Here is a 15,240-nt window from a genome sequence, read left to right as displayed (position 1 = left end):
ATTGAAGGGGGTGTACACTGGCTCTAAAGGGGGGGAGGGGAACAAAAGGCTTCATGACATTGCTCCTGCCTGGTTTGCCATGAAGTCCAGACCAATACATTCAGTTTAAGGTTGTATTCTATTAAATTGGTATGTGATCTGGCACGGCTCTACATTTCATTAAAACTACTTCATTTTCATGATTCATCTGATCTGCAAAACTAAATTCGGAATGCCTTTAAATCCACGACACGAGTCGTGTACCGGAGGTGTCCCGCTGCGGACCCACTCGGCTGCTATGAAGAACGAGGCCTGCAGGTGTCGCCAAAGCAGCCCCCTCGGCCCGCACTGTGCAGGAGCGGGGCTGAGCGTCTGTTTTGCTTCCCCAGACTGGGAACCACTGAAGCAGTGGGACTGGACGTCTAGCGACACAACGTCACAGGCTTTAGGACGCGAGCAGACGCGTCAGTGGCTGCATTCACAGGTAGAGGCGGCCCCGGACGACGCGTTCCCTGCTGCAGGTATTCCTGTACGTGTATTTTAAATGCATATTAATGTAGACGTGGGCGGCTGCGGGGATGATCTGCTTGTTATAGCTGATGTGTATAGACGCTGTTCGGGGCTGTCTGCGAGGGGGGGGAGAGGGAGGGAGGGGGGGTCGGCCGGTTGAAGTTGCTCTCTAGGAGTTGGGCTGCTTTTCAAGCTGCGCCAGAAACGCAGAGCTAAGCTAACGTGGGCTAAGTTAGCAGCAAGCAGGCTAGCCCTGAGTGCCTTCCATCCGCCGGGGCCACGGCACCCTGCCCCCCCTCCCCCCTCTCCCCTCTCCCCGGTGGATACCGCTGCCCCCCCCTTCCGACTAGGCGACAGACGCGAGCGTGTCCATTCTGTCTGACGAGCTGTCCTATTTGAAAGTGATGAATAAGCGAACTAGACGGCTATTCGGCACACCAAATAGTTACCTCTGGCTGTTTGCCACTCACTTTTTAAGGCCGGGGGCGGGGGTTACCTTTATGCAAATGAGGCACGTGGCATACATGAGGACGAGGTGTCACCAGTTGGCATCACCTGCGGCCAAGTGGTGCAGAACAGTGTGGTGTTAAACTATGTCAGGGGGTTGGAGGAGACATCATTTTACCAGTCTCATTAAATAAAAATAAAAAAACTACTTCTGCCCATCTACTCCAGGACACCTGTAGGGAGTGTTGATGAGGAGGAGGAGGAGGAGAATGATGATGATGATGATGCTGGTGGTGGTGAAGCTAGACGTAACACAGTCCTCATCATTAAACTGGTTGGACTTGGTATCCACCAAGTGTTTGTGTTGCCATGCAACCAACCCGTAAACCAAATTTAACACATAACCGTTAATCTGAATGTGGCAAAGCACTAGTCCCACTAATTGGGTTTACATCAACTTGAATACTGACTCTTTTTTTAAAATTTTAAATGTGAACGTGGTAAAGGAGAATTGTTTAGCCTGTATAGTAGTGCCTTGTTTCTGTTAGGGTTAGCGGCCCCAGCGTGTGCTGTCGTGAGCCTGTTGGGTTGCGTGCAACGAGAGGAGGCCTATTGATGATGGTGATGGCTGTGCATGTTTAGGTGTATTTCAAGGCAAATAACACATTAATGCTTTAAGAGCCAATCATCTATGTTGATGCATTTCGGTGCACTGTTTCTGCTGATGAAGGGACTGGCCCAGCCCTCTTCTCCAATCAAGTTAAAAATGAGCCTTTGGAGTTACTCTGAGCTTGATTATTTTTTACAGAAAAAAAAAAGCTTCATGCTCATTTAACTGGTGGAATTTCTGTCAAATAATTGAATGAAGATATAATAATAATCAGAGTTCTAAAAATTGCAATAGTTTAGATTAGATGTAGAGACCATAACTTCTTCTCTATGGATGTTTCTAATATGCCGATACCCTGTGGAGTTTGCACTAGTTGCACTATAGAGGGAAGCTTTAGCCACACAAGTTCCTTCTGACAGATGTCACATTTTTTCACCAACGGCAGACAAACATCCACAAATAATGTTTAATTGTGTTCGTCTAAACAAAGATGTCTAGAGGTTTGACTTGCCTTGACCCATCCACACAGATCAACATACCCACGTTATTGTAAAATCTATAATGGGGAAGTATATGGGTGAAATAAATACTACAATATTAGTAAATTGTATGGTAAAGGTAACATGGAACAATCCCATGTAAAATAAACAATGGTCTTACAGTGTTGAACATCAGCCGGAGCTAACATCAAGAACTACGCTATTTTTGTTTAAGTTTGTTGAAATGGTTACTTTATTTTTTTCATTTTGAACTTGACTGTATTACATGTTGTGACGTGTGTCTTAAAAGCTGCATTCTCTTTACTTACCAGCAGGGGGCGACTTCTTCTGAAGCAAAAATATTCTTTAGAATTCTGAAAAAATGCTGTGGTGTGTCTTAGGACCTTTATGGTAAAACAGGATAATAAATCAGAATAGATACAGCTTGTGTGATCACCGCCTTGGACGAGCCAGCATTGACCAGTTCTTAAGGTGGGGCGGAATAAACGGGTTCACAGTCTGACCGCTGACGGACTCTCTGATGGATTTGTTGTTCGATGCGCCAAAGTGTCTCCAGATATCTGCGGGAATTGCTCATGTATCTTTGTCTCTTCTAAATAAATGTTAACCTTTTAACTTCAATTGATAGACATGTCAGATTCTTCTCATCAACCAACTCGGGGGGGATCAGGAATCCCAACAGCAGATAGCCAACTAGCCAGCCCCTTAATGAGTAAAGTGCCACCCACTTATCAAAGCGTTGGATGGCACATTTTCATGTACAGATAATCAGTCTTTGACCCCGATTCTCCACATTCCGTATTCAGGGTTGATGGTTTTCTTCTCTTGTGCAGTGACCTGACAGCTGTATCAGCGGTTCATCACATCTACAGTATGTCATTTTCAGACTTTCAATCAGGTGACACTAGAACAATTTTGAATTTTGTTTTACAATAGAACTCACTTTCCCAACGTGGTAAGTGATTATATAAAAAAACAAAATCTAAATATGTGCAATAATTCAAAACATCTTGAATGTCATATGCAAGATAAATGTATAGTACATACAGAAAATAGTGCATAAACTAATCCTGTTGAGACCTTTGCTAAGACCGAAGGGCACACTCTTTAAGCTGTGATGGGACTAAGCCACGACGATGGAGTCTATTAATACACCAACCATCAAAAGGCAGCACATCACCAAATTATAACCAGACCCCAAAGTTGAACAGAAAGTCAGCGCGTGTGTATTATTAGCCCCGGCTACATGGTTCCTCTGGAAGACAGACGTCCACGTCCATCTGTCCCCGAGCGTGTCAATTTCTGCCTCTCCTTCAAGTGTGTGTGAGAGGGTTACTGTAACACTCTGTCTGTCTGTGTGCGTCTTTCACCCTCTGCCAATTAGCAGCTTCTCACCTCCCGAGGCGAGAGGCCGAGTGTGTGTTAGACAGAGGGGGGTGAGGAGGGAGAGTGTGTGTTAGACAGAGAGGGGTGAGGAGGGAGAGTGTGTGTTAGACAGAGAGGGGTGAGGAGGGAGAGTGTGTGTTAGACAGAGAGGGGTGAGGAGGGAGATTGTGTGTTAGACAGAGAGGGGTGAGGAGGGAGAGTGTGTGTTAGACAGAGAGGGGTGAGGAGGGAGAGTGTGTGTTAGACAGAGAGGGGTGAGGAGGGAGAGTGTGTGTTAGACAGAGAGGGGTGAGGAGGGAGAGTGTGTGTTAGACAGAGAGGGGTGAGGAGGGAGAGTGTGTGTTAGACAGAGAGGGGTGAGGAGGGAGAGTGTGTGTTAGACAGAGAGGGGTGAGGAGGGAGATTGTGTGTTAGACAGAGAGGGGTGAGGAGGGAGAGTGTGTGTTAGACAGAGAGGGGTGAGGATGTGTGTTAGACAGAGAGGGGTGAGGATGTGTGTTAGACAGAGAGGGGTGAGGATGTGTGTTAGACAGAGAGGGGTGAGGATGTGTGTTAGACAGAGAGGGGTGAGGATGTGTGTTAGACAGAGAGGGGTGAGGAGGGAGAGTGTGTGTTAGACAGAGAGGGGTGAGGAGGGAGAGTGTGTGTTAGACAGAGAGGGGTGAGGATGTGTGTTAGACAGAGAGGGGTGAGGAGGGGGAGTGTGTGTTAGACAGAGAGGGGTGAGGAGGGAGAGTGTGTGTTAGACAGAGAGGGGTGAGGAGGGGGAGTGTGTGTTAGACAGAGAGGGGTGAGGAGGGAGAGTGTGTGTTAGACAGAGAGGGGTGAGGAGGGAGAGTGTGTGTTAGAGAGGGGTGAGGAGGGAGAGTGTGTGTTAGAGAGGGGTGAGGAGGGAGAGTGTGTGTTAGAGAGGGGTGAGGAGGGGGAGTGTGTGTTAGACGGGGGGGTGAGGAAGGAGAGTGTGCGTTAGAGAGGGGTGAGGAGGGGGAGTGTGTGTTAGACGGGGGGGGTGAGGAAGGAGAGTGTGCGTTAGAGGGGGGTGAGGAGGGGGAGTGTGTGTGTTAGAGAGGAGTGAGGAGGGAGAGTGTGTGTTAGACAGAGAGGGGTGAGGAGGGAGAGAGTGTGTTAGACAGAGAGGGGTGAGGAGGGAGAGTGTGTGTTAGAGAGGGGTGAGGAGGGGGAGTGTGTGTTAGAGAGGGGTGAGGAGGGAGAGTGTGTGTTAGACAGAGAGGGGTGAGGAGGGAGAGAGTGTGTTAGACAGAGAGGGGTGAGGAGGGAGAGTGTGTTAGAGAGGGGTGAGGAGGGGGAGTGTGTGTTAGAGAGGGGTGAGGAGGGGGGGTGTGTGTTAGACAAAGAGGGGTGAGGAGGGAGAGTGTGTTAGACAGAGAGGGGTGAGGAGGGAGAGTGTGTTAGACAGAGAGGGGTGAGGAGGGAGAGTGTGCGTTAGACAGAGAGGGGTGAGGAGGGAGAGGAGGGAGAGTGTGTGTTAGACAGAGAGGGGTGAGGAGGGAGAGTGTGTGTTAGACAGAGAGGGGTGAGGAGGGAGAGAGTGTGTTAGACAGAGAGGGGTGAGGAGGGAGAGAGTGTGTTAGACAGAGAGGGGTGAGGAGGGAAAGTGTGTGTTAGACAGAGAGGGGTGAGGAGGGAGAGTGTGTGTTAGACAGAGAGGGGTGAGGAGGGAGAGAGTGTGTTAGACAGAGAGGGGTGAGGAGGGAGAGTGTGTGTTAGACAGAGAGGGGTGAGGAGGGTGAGGAGGGAGAGTGTGCGTTAGACAGAGAGGGGTGAGGAGGGAGAGGAGGGAGAGTGTGTGTTAGACAGAGAGGGGTGAGGAGGGAGAGTGTGTGTTAGACAGAGAGGGGTGAGGAGGGAGAGTGTGTGTTAGACAGAGAGGGGTGAGGAGGGAGAGAGTGTGTTAGACAGAGAGGGGTGAGGAGGGAGAGAGTGTGTTAGACAGAGAGGGGTGAGGAGGGAAAGTGTGTGTTAGACAGAGAGGGGTGAGGAGGGAGAGTGTGTGTTAGACAGAGAGGGGTGAGGAGGGAGAGAGTGTGTTAGACAGAGAGGGGTGAGGAGGGAGAGTGTGTGTTAGACAGAGAGGGGTGAGGAGGGTGAGGAGGGAGAGTGTGCGTTAGACAGAGAGGGGTGAGGAGGGAGAGGAGGGAGAGTGTGTGTTAGACAGAGAGGGGTGAGGAGGGAGAGAGTGTGTTAGACAGAGAGGGGTGAGGAGGGAGAGTGTGTTAGACAGAGAGGAGTGAGGAGGGAGAGTGTGCGTTAGACAGAGAGGGGTGAGGAGGGAGAGTGTGCGTTAGACAGAGAGGGGTGAGGAGGGAGAGGAGGGAGAGTGTGTGTTAGACAGAGAGGGGTGAGGAGGGAGAGTGTGTGTTAGACAGAGAGGGGTGAGGAGGGAGAGGAGGGAGAGTGTGTGTTAGACAGAGAGGGGTGAGGAGGGAGAGTGTGTGTTAGACAGAGAGGGGTGAGGAGGGGGAGGAGGGGGAGGGTAACTTGACTGGGCTTGTCTGCAGCCGACGGCTCATCCCCAACCTGAACTCTGACAGACACAACTTCTGAATGCACACACACATGCTTAAATCTGGCTGAGCCATCGACACACACACACACACACACACACACACACACACACACACACACTGGTGCAGGCTGGCACTCGTCTTTGCCCGTCTTGCGTCATCGCTCCACCGACACTATAAGCTCGGAGACAAATGAGGCTGTATTATCAACAACTGGCTGGAGCGTGTGTGTGTGTGCGCGTGTGTGTGTGTGTGTCTTTGTCTGGCCTGTGCACGTGGGATAGTGTGTGTCTGTATGAACAAATGCATTGTGTGGTGTTGCGTACGTGACTTCACAGAGGGTCGATGGTGTCGTGACCCAGAATGCCTCACTCCGAGTGGGCTCTGCTGTGTTCCTGGGAGCCGTTTCCTTCATGTAATCATCTGGAATTGATCGTTTGCGCTGCTGTATAATTAATCACCAAAAAGTTCATTATGTTTACGCTAGCAGCTCAGTTTCCCAATCTAATCTGCTCTGCATTAACTTGAGAAGTTTCTTGGGTGGGGGGGGGAACAGCTTGTTTCCAAAATTTTCTTTACAAGTCATTTGGCAATCCATTAAAAGAACAAGAAGAAAAAAAATCCATATCCTTAAAAGAGCACCAGAAGCAAGATTTTTCACACTGCAGCCAGAGAAAGGAAACCGTTCTTAACGTTCCCACTTTACAACCATTTAGATTTAGTTTTTTTCCCATTTCTTTTTTTCGAGCAGCGTGTTTGGGTTCCGACTGAATGCATCCGGAGAAAAGGCGCCGCTCAAACGGCAGATCAAAGGGCCCTGCGCGGGAACCCTCGGAGGAACGCCGCAGCCTCATTTTGGATCCCCAGTCAGCGCCGCGTGATGAGTTGATGAAGAAGTTATTTGCCGAAACATGGTGTGTTCTTCCGTGCTGCAAAAGTGGGGCCAGAGACTGTGGTCCTGCTCATTCTCCGACACGCTTTCATGGGCAGCTCAAGTTGTTTTGTGAGATTTTGCCATTTTTGTACAGCATAGATGTTTTATTGTGCTTTTTCTCAGTCACAATGCTGGCATTTCCAACCCCTATAAAGAGTCGGCACGGTGGGCCTGTAAGAACATGGTAGTTAATGCCAATGGTAAAAAAAGACTTTTTGTTGCCGTACTTTAAGAAAAGTTATTTTTGATAATAAATGCAATGATTTTATACTTATGTAGTCTACCCTCAAGCAGCAGCAGCAGAATACATCAGAGTATTCCTGAGACAAGAAAAGAACAAGTTCCCAGTTCTCCCTGGACGTTGAACGCCATACTCTGGACCGAGACATTTCTGAGACTTTAGAGTTGGTCCCTAACTGAAGTACTGCGTCATATTGGTGTTGAGGACGCTCCCCAGAAGCCGAGGACGGGTTTACAGCACATCAGTACAAACAGCAGTAAAACACATTGAATACATGTTTACTGCATGCTGCTGCAGGGTTAAAGTGTCCATATGTTTATGTTGGGTGTCTTTTTAAGGACCTTAGAAACACCCACATGGCGCATGGAACAGTGCACGACTACTCACACTAACACTTAGACACTCTTTAAGGGCCTTTGCTCCAATCAAAGTTTTTTTTTATGCCCAAATTAGCCTTTTTGTGTTGTACCCTTCTCCGAGTGCTCTACCTTTTGATTAAAAACAGTACCCATCTACGTCCACATCATAAAGGGAAAGGATACTAGCAAAGCTGAAAAGATCCCCTGACTATTCCCATATACCAGGCCTGTTAAGTGTTGGTTGCTTGGTTACAGATAATAGGACACTAGTATTACACTGCTCTTGACTAATGAAAGGCAGTGATTGATACTGTCTTTTCCTCAATGAACTCGAATGGATGAATTTTGAGTTTTCCGAGTTGATATTTTTCAGACTGGTATATATCTATATCTATATCTATATATATATATATATATATATATATATATATATATATATATATATATATAATATAAATGAACAATTAGAATTGACAACATTACGAATCAATAAATGTGCTCAACCTTGGCAGACAGCAATGGCTGACTTCCCTGTGGTACTGGAGAGCATACTGTCATGCCTTTTGTCCTTTACAGCCTTGTGTGGACTTAACTATAGTTGTGCAGCACAAAATAAGCATTTATTAGAAAAAGGCTCACGCGGTGACGTCAGAGATCCGCTCCGTACACCGCTCACTGGTCGCTTCAATAGCGGCTGCTTCCTGCTAGTACAACATGCAGCATGCATGTGAAATGAACACGGTATCAATCGATAACCAGGCTGCTGCTGCTGTTTGTGATCTGCAGGGAAAGGCGCACATGTTGGGTTTTTGAAGATTTAGGTTTGAGTCTAAAAGTCTTAAAAGACCAATAAATAGAACCAAATAAGAGGGTGTAATGTTTTCTGCTGTGGATCAAGTCTTTATAAAGTCACTGACTGCTCTTCCATAAGAGTTCTGCCACACTGTTTTTCTCTCTAGTACATGTCATCTGTCGGTCATATTTTGAATTGACACACGTGATTGTCTTCAGTAACACGCTGACTGGCCCTTGAGCTACACCATAGCACACATACCACATGCAGCGTCCCAAATGAACCAATATTTGGGATTGTGTAATTGATTGGTCTCATCTCATTTCTGTTTGTTTTCTTGTAACTACGCACACTGACATGCATGCTACGGGGGGGGGGACGCGTTGCTACATCATTCATGAAGGAGGACTTGCTTGCTGTCCCCGTCCCCGGGACGGTTATCATGAATAAAACACGGTTGTCTTTCCACCAGGACTCGCTCCACTCCCCTCAGCCTTTTGCTTCTCCGGGAAAACCCACTCGGCAGATCTCACTGCCCTGCGGCTGTGGAGAAGACAAAGTCCCCGGCGCGTGGCTGACGTCTGCGCGGTTCCCACACTGATTAGGAGCCGTCCTCCAACTGCAGCCGGAAATCAAGTTGTTGAGAAGCTCTCCAAACGACCCGAACGAAATTGCTGAAAACAGCGATTTGATGGTGTTTTACTCTCTAAGCGACTTTCACGACTTTAAACCTCGAATCTTTCTAATGAAGTTCCCCCTTGTTTGCATAGCTTCATTAAACCACAAAGCCTAAGTAGTGATTTCATTATTCAGTTCAGTTCCTGCACAGAGAGACAGAGGGAGAGCTGCAGAGGCACGCTCCTGATGGGGTCTGCTTGTGTGTGTGTACGCTCATTGTGACTGTGTGTATTGTAGCGTGTATTTAGCGTGTTCCGGGGGTGTCTCCAGCCGGCCTTTGTGTCTCTTTTTGCGCTGTGTTGTCGTGGCAGACCACTCGCTAAAGCTGAGATGTTAGCAGACTGTGGTCTCTGCATTATTGATGCAGTCTGTGACCAGCCTCTGCAGGGAGACACAGGCTAACAACCTAAAAAATAAATAAAAAAAACCCGAATAATAATCTGAAGGTGGAGTGAACTCCGGCTGAACTCGCAGGGTATTCAGCAGGAGACGGGCCCGTCTGGCGCAGAGGTTTGTTAAAGGCAGCAGCCGGGAGACGACCTGATTCCGGTGACACGAGAGCACTTTAATGAGCCGGGGCTCCCAGGGTGAGACGCTGATGATTAAATCCGGCTCATGGGCTGGAAGACTTTAAGACCGTGGGCCTCGAATCGGGGGGGGGGGGGGGGGGATGACCTGCACTTGTGTTTTTAAGTGGGGACACGGACTGCATGATAAGATGTTTCATGAATGGATTTTGTGATGTGATGTAATATATATATGTTTACACAGCGGGATATGAATCTGGATCCTTGACTTGATGCATCCTCCCAGGCCTTGTGACCCTCCCATGACGTGGCTGGCCTCATCACAGGCAGAAGAGGTGTTTTACGTAAAAAGAGAGAGATCTGATGCCTTGGAATACACCAAGTGGCTTTGTCCAAAGACAAGACAAGATGAGACGGCCTCAATGCTTCTGCAGCATGCTGTTGTTGCTCTTTCTCTCTCTCTCTCTCTCTCTCTCAACAAGGTTGTTCCTTCCTTTTTTTTCCTGCGTGTGTTCATGTGCGCAGACCCGCGCCTCGTTTTCTGAGAACTCGCTGCGGAAGCTGAGAGCAAAGAGTAGCGTCGCTTTGGTGTCAGGGACCTTCTGTTTCAGAGGTGCAAAACACCGTCCTAGTGCTAGTTCAGTGTTTCTTTATGGACGTCGACCATGACCCAACTTAACTAAATCTTCTGGGGAAGGCAGGAATTTGAAAAGATGCCGACCGTGACTCATTCAAGGAGAAAAGCGTTTCTTTCTGTCAGAACATTTCATTCCAACTTTTCCTTTTACAACCACGGGTCGCTCGCTTTTAAGGGAAAGTGAAAGAGGTGATTTGGCAGTTTCCTGACTGATTGTTTGTGTTCACCAAACCTGTGCTAACGTATATTCTAACCTGCTTTCTTACTGTGCCGCAACTAAATTACTAAAAGCCCCAATGGGTCGGCAGGCCTTGTGTGCTGCGCTTTGTACAAGACCATTTGGTGATTCATGTATTCAGACATTCATTATTTATATATGTATGTACTTGAATAGTGTTTAATGCAGGCTCTGAGTCCTCAAATGTCAGGCCTAGACATGTGAACGTCTTGGTACACAGGTTTTTCATACAAATCATGCAAATCTGATAAGAGGTGTTTTTGCAATTTGTGTCATATTTATTGAATCCTCGCTTGGAATCAGGAAGTTCTTTGACTTGGGGAAACTTGCAGAGGCTCTCAAAGGAGGTCTGCTGATGCCACACAAATGTAAATTAGCAGATGACGTCCTCTTAGCCCTCAGGACAAGAGAAACGTTTCTAAATCAGGAGACAAAATCTGTTAGTTGGCATTCTGTAACGAGTCCCACACCGCCCTATTTTTAATAAATGTAACATTGGACAAGGCCAAACACCGTGGCACGAGGAGCCAAGCGGGCAAATCCTCTCACAAGCTGCTCCTGGTAGTTCTCCTTCTCTCCCCGCACAAAGCCCTGCACATCCCCTGCCGGGCTTCTCCTCTTGCAGCCTTCAAGCTTGAGGACACCTCTCGTCCACCTCAAGACCTCTCTGTGACCAGCCCACCCTGTGCACCAAGCTCCCAGCTAAGCCTCCTCTGCTGACCTAAACAGAACCACAGAGTTCATTTGGATATACATATTCATGTTATTATTATAATAATAATATATTATTATTTGATCTATTTTTCATTCCTCCTTTAGCTCCTGTGCTGCTCTGTTGCTTCCATTGCAGCTTGTTTTAAAGACAGCTTTTATCCAATCAGATTCAGCCCATCTGTCTCTATGTTAGAGATGTATAAAGAGTTTTGGGGTTTTGGCACCACCATCTTAGAATAGTGCCATCGCCATGCTGGCTTGTTTTTTTCCCAGCAAATGGATGAAAGATTCCATATTGGGATGCGAAGGAGTGAGGAAGAGATGCCACATACGGCTCTGGTGAAACCTGTCAATTACAGGATCTCATCCGTAAACCATACTACCTTAATGATGATCTAATTGAGTCTAAATGGACCATAACTTACTAAATGAACATCATGCTTTACTGAAGAAGACTCAAAACTTGAGTTTACAATCTTTACTGAGGGAAGAAATCAAGAGAGAAGTAGAGTCATTGTACAACCAGAAGAGTTGCCCCCTGGTGGACAGTACAGTCAGTGTAAGTGCAAGACCCTGCACAATTGGGTTCACCTTCTGAACCTAAAATGTAGATAGATATATCATGGCATAGAGTGCTCAGCTGATACACGGCCCACCGAGCTTACAGCATACTAAGTGCACTTTTGTTGTTATTGTTTTCTAACTTTGACGTCTGCCACCGCTTGATAAAAACGACTCATAAAACTTGTCTACTTTCAGTTTAACTGATTGGTTACAGTATGTTTCCATCAGTTCATTAGAATTCACAGATTTATTCTACCAGTGAATAATTGAGTTCATTTAATTAGTATCTCGTGTCTAAAATGACTGTATTGAAAGTATATCTGTACTTCTTCAAAGAAGCGTTACCAGGCAGCTGCACTAAATGAAGCCTTTTGGTCTACTGTCGGTGTGTAAATGAGTCAGCCGTGGGTTAGTGTAGGCTCAGGTAGGCCGGTGTGCGCTAATGTGAGATAACACAACCGCCTTGGCGTAGTCGGGGGTTACGGGTTGGTGTGTGTGTGTGTGTGTGTGTGTGTGTGTGTGTGTGTCGGCGTGGATGAGACACAGCTTCCCAGTCGCTGCCAAGACCTTCAAGGAGCTTTCCTTGGCTGTGTAGCCACAGCTTTAATCGCAGAGAGTCTTTGTGAATACCAAGGAATGCCAAGGGACTACCGCCCCCCCCCCCTGACCCCCCCTCTCTTCTTGTCCCTCACCCTGTCTCTTGCCCTTCCTATTTTAATATCGCTTTGTATTCATTTCTGGACCTATCAAAGAGTCCAGAGGGTGTCTTCGTGCTTAACCTGAAGGTAGGTTGCCTTTTTGTGTTGTTGGCTGAATTGTTCTTTTGCCTCATCAGCCAGTCCACTCATGGAGGTCCCTGCAGCTGTGGACTAGAGTTGCTGAGTCACCTCTGAGCACTTTGTTGTGGAAACTAGATAAATAAGACACTTCTAATGTCCTTTAGGCAGGAAACAGTGGGTCAGACTATGATGTAATCAGAACATTTCCACCGATTTAAGAGCCCACTATAGTACAGTCAGACACTAAAGTAGCTGTTTGCATCCCAAAAGTTCTGGAAGCCTGCTGTGTGGTACCGGCCCAGGACCCCCCCCCTGCACACGGACACAGTTAGCTAATGACCACAGTGGGACATTTAGTAGCATGCACATCCAGGTGTTTTTCTCATCAGACGGTCGTTCCTCCTTGTCTGCAACAATGCTATCTTTTTTTACAATGGTGAGATGAGAAGACCAAAACCAATTGTGTTACGTACAGGGCTCTGCTTTGAGGTGCACAGCATAGCTGAGCATACGGCTCTGTGGTAAACATACAGCAGACAGATGTCCGAATCATGTTCTAGCACATCTGGGACGGAGATGGGTGTACTCTGTGGCTGAGCCTCGCAGCATAGCTTCCTCTATGCTAACAGCTGGGTCGTCTGTCCAGACAATGACTGTCAGGGCTTAACCGGTTCACCGGTTAGGAGCCTGCACACATATGTGACACAGACACATGACCACGAGGGCTGTTACTCCCTCCAAAAACACAAGCTAAACACATTACATTTGATTTCATTCATTCATGAATGAGATTTGGAGTGATTGGGGTCGTTATGCTAAGCTAGGCTAACCACGACTGTGTACCCAAAGCGTACACAAAGGATTTCCCTCAACCTTCACATGTCACCCTTTTGCAAAAAGAAAGTGAATAGATGAATCATTAGAAGTGTCCCTGTAATAAATATTAAATAAATGCCTCCAGCGAGGGACTCACTCACTGTTTTACCTCAGACTTGAAAGTAATGCTGGAGAACCATCTATTCTCTGGCAGGTGTGTGTGTGTGTGTGTGAGTGAGGCCACTGGTTTGTGCCGAGCACTGCAGTCTTGTCTTGCCAACTGTTCTGTGCCTGGCACCTGGCCAGCTGTGACAGAACTTGTTGGGGCGTCAAGTTGAACACGGCACACACACGCAAAACCCACACAGACACACTCGCAGAGGTGCGCACAAGCCAATTCAGACACACAAGGTGATGGAAATGACATAAATCTGTGGGAGAGGCTGGAATGAGCTTGGTGGCCCCAGAGGGCTGTGTGCTCCTCAGCGACATGTGCACCATCAAATCTCATGGACTATAAAAGCCGATCTGCTGCACGGAACCGTGTGTGTACCGCTCTGTCTGCGCATGCAACACGCTTTGAAAATATCACTCACTCACACACACACACACACGTGAAGTGGCCTTCTGTCTTTGCTTTTGCAGTCTCTCCCTCTCTCTTATCTGTCTGTTTAGCTCTTTCTCTGTCTCCATTTGAGCATTATTATGTAACTTGTGGTACAAATATATTGTGGTAGATTGCAGGGAGAGGTGAGGGGGTTGGGGTATCCACCGCCGAGCCTTATATGGGCTTCTTGCCTAACGAGGAGAGGGTGGCAACCTGCCATGTATCCTGCCTTGTATCAACGGTTCAGGCTGGTGGTGGTGGTGTCATGGTGTGGGGAATATTTTCTTGGCACTCTTTGGGCCCCTTGGTACCAATTGAGCATCGTTGCAACGCCACAGCCTACCTGAGTATTGTTGCTGACCATGTCCATCCCTTTATGACCACAATGTACCCAACTTCTGATGGCTACTTTCAGCAGGATAAAGCGCCATGTCATAAAGCTGGAATCATCTCAGACTGGTTTCTTGAACATGACAATGAGTTCGCTGTACTCAAATGGCCTCCACAATCACCAGATCTCAATCCAATAGAGCATCTTTGGGATGTGGTGGAACGGGAGATTCGCATCATGGATGTGCAGCCGACAAATCTGCGGCAACTGTGTGATGCCATCATGTCAATATGGACCAAACTCCCTGAGGAATGCTTCCAGCACCTTGTTGAATCTATGCCACGAAGAATTGAGGCAGTTCTGAAGGCAAAAGGGGGTCCAACCCGTTACTAGCATGGGGTACCTAATAAAGTGGCCGGTGAGTGTATGTTTCCATCATAATGTTCTAAGCCCTTATACGCTTTCACAATTCATTTTGATGAGTTCATTACATGTTATCTGTATCTACAGTCTTCACTAGAACAAGTTGACACACAGTGCTGAGATGCTTGTATATAATACTCATCACACCACTTGCTTGTGGCATTCTGCTGTGGACCACCAAGGACACCCTAAACAAAGACCAGAACAGGTCTGTGGGTTCAAAATGGAAGAGATAGACATTTTGGAGATAGATATTAGTCTGGAGACAATTTAAGTACAGTGGATTAGCTCGGCAGAAGAAGGATGTTGATGTAAATTACATACAGATTCATGTTGTAAGTGGGATGGAAATAAAGTTAAAGGATAAAACCGTCAGAATTCTGTGAAGAGAGAGAGAGGGAGGGAGAGATAGATGTCCTGGTTCCTGTCTCCCACCGGGAGTGATGTGAGACGGTCACATGACCGGCAGTCTGGTTACCTGCCAATCGGCTCCCCGTGTCTACCTCCCTCCACAGTCCCTCCCTGTGGCTGTGTGCGTGTCCCTCTGTCCCTGCGGCTCAGTTCATATTCTCAGACAGGCTGAATTTTCAGCCGTCCTGCACATGTTTTTCCTGAAGGGTCATTATGTATTTGGCTCTGTTC

The 15,240-nt window shown here is 47.4% G+C and overlaps 1 protein-coding gene across 2 annotated transcripts in view; it reads left to right on the top strand.

Annotated features, from left to right (window-relative positions):
* Positions 1-322: 322 nt before the first annotated feature.
* Positions 323-15,240, top strand: part of ldlrad4b (low density lipoprotein receptor class A domain containing 4b) — a 142,143-nt gene continuing 127,225 nt past the window's right edge. Inside the window, exon 1 of one of the 2 annotated variants that reach the window (XM_037453077.2) lies at positions 323-500. The gene's annotated coding sequence lies outside the window, so the exon portion shown is untranslated. Of the gene's footprint in view, positions 509-15,240 lie in introns of both variants that reach the window. The other variant, XM_037453076.2, reaches the window with a different exon arrangement.

This window comes from Pungitius pungitius, chromosome 11 (genome assembly GCF_949316345.1).
Source record: "Pungitius pungitius chromosome 11, fPunPun2.1, whole genome shotgun sequence".
Lineage (NCBI taxonomy): Eukaryota > Metazoa > Chordata > Actinopteri > Perciformes > Gasterosteidae > Pungitius > Pungitius pungitius.
This window is presented reverse-complemented; position numbering and strand designations above follow the sequence as displayed.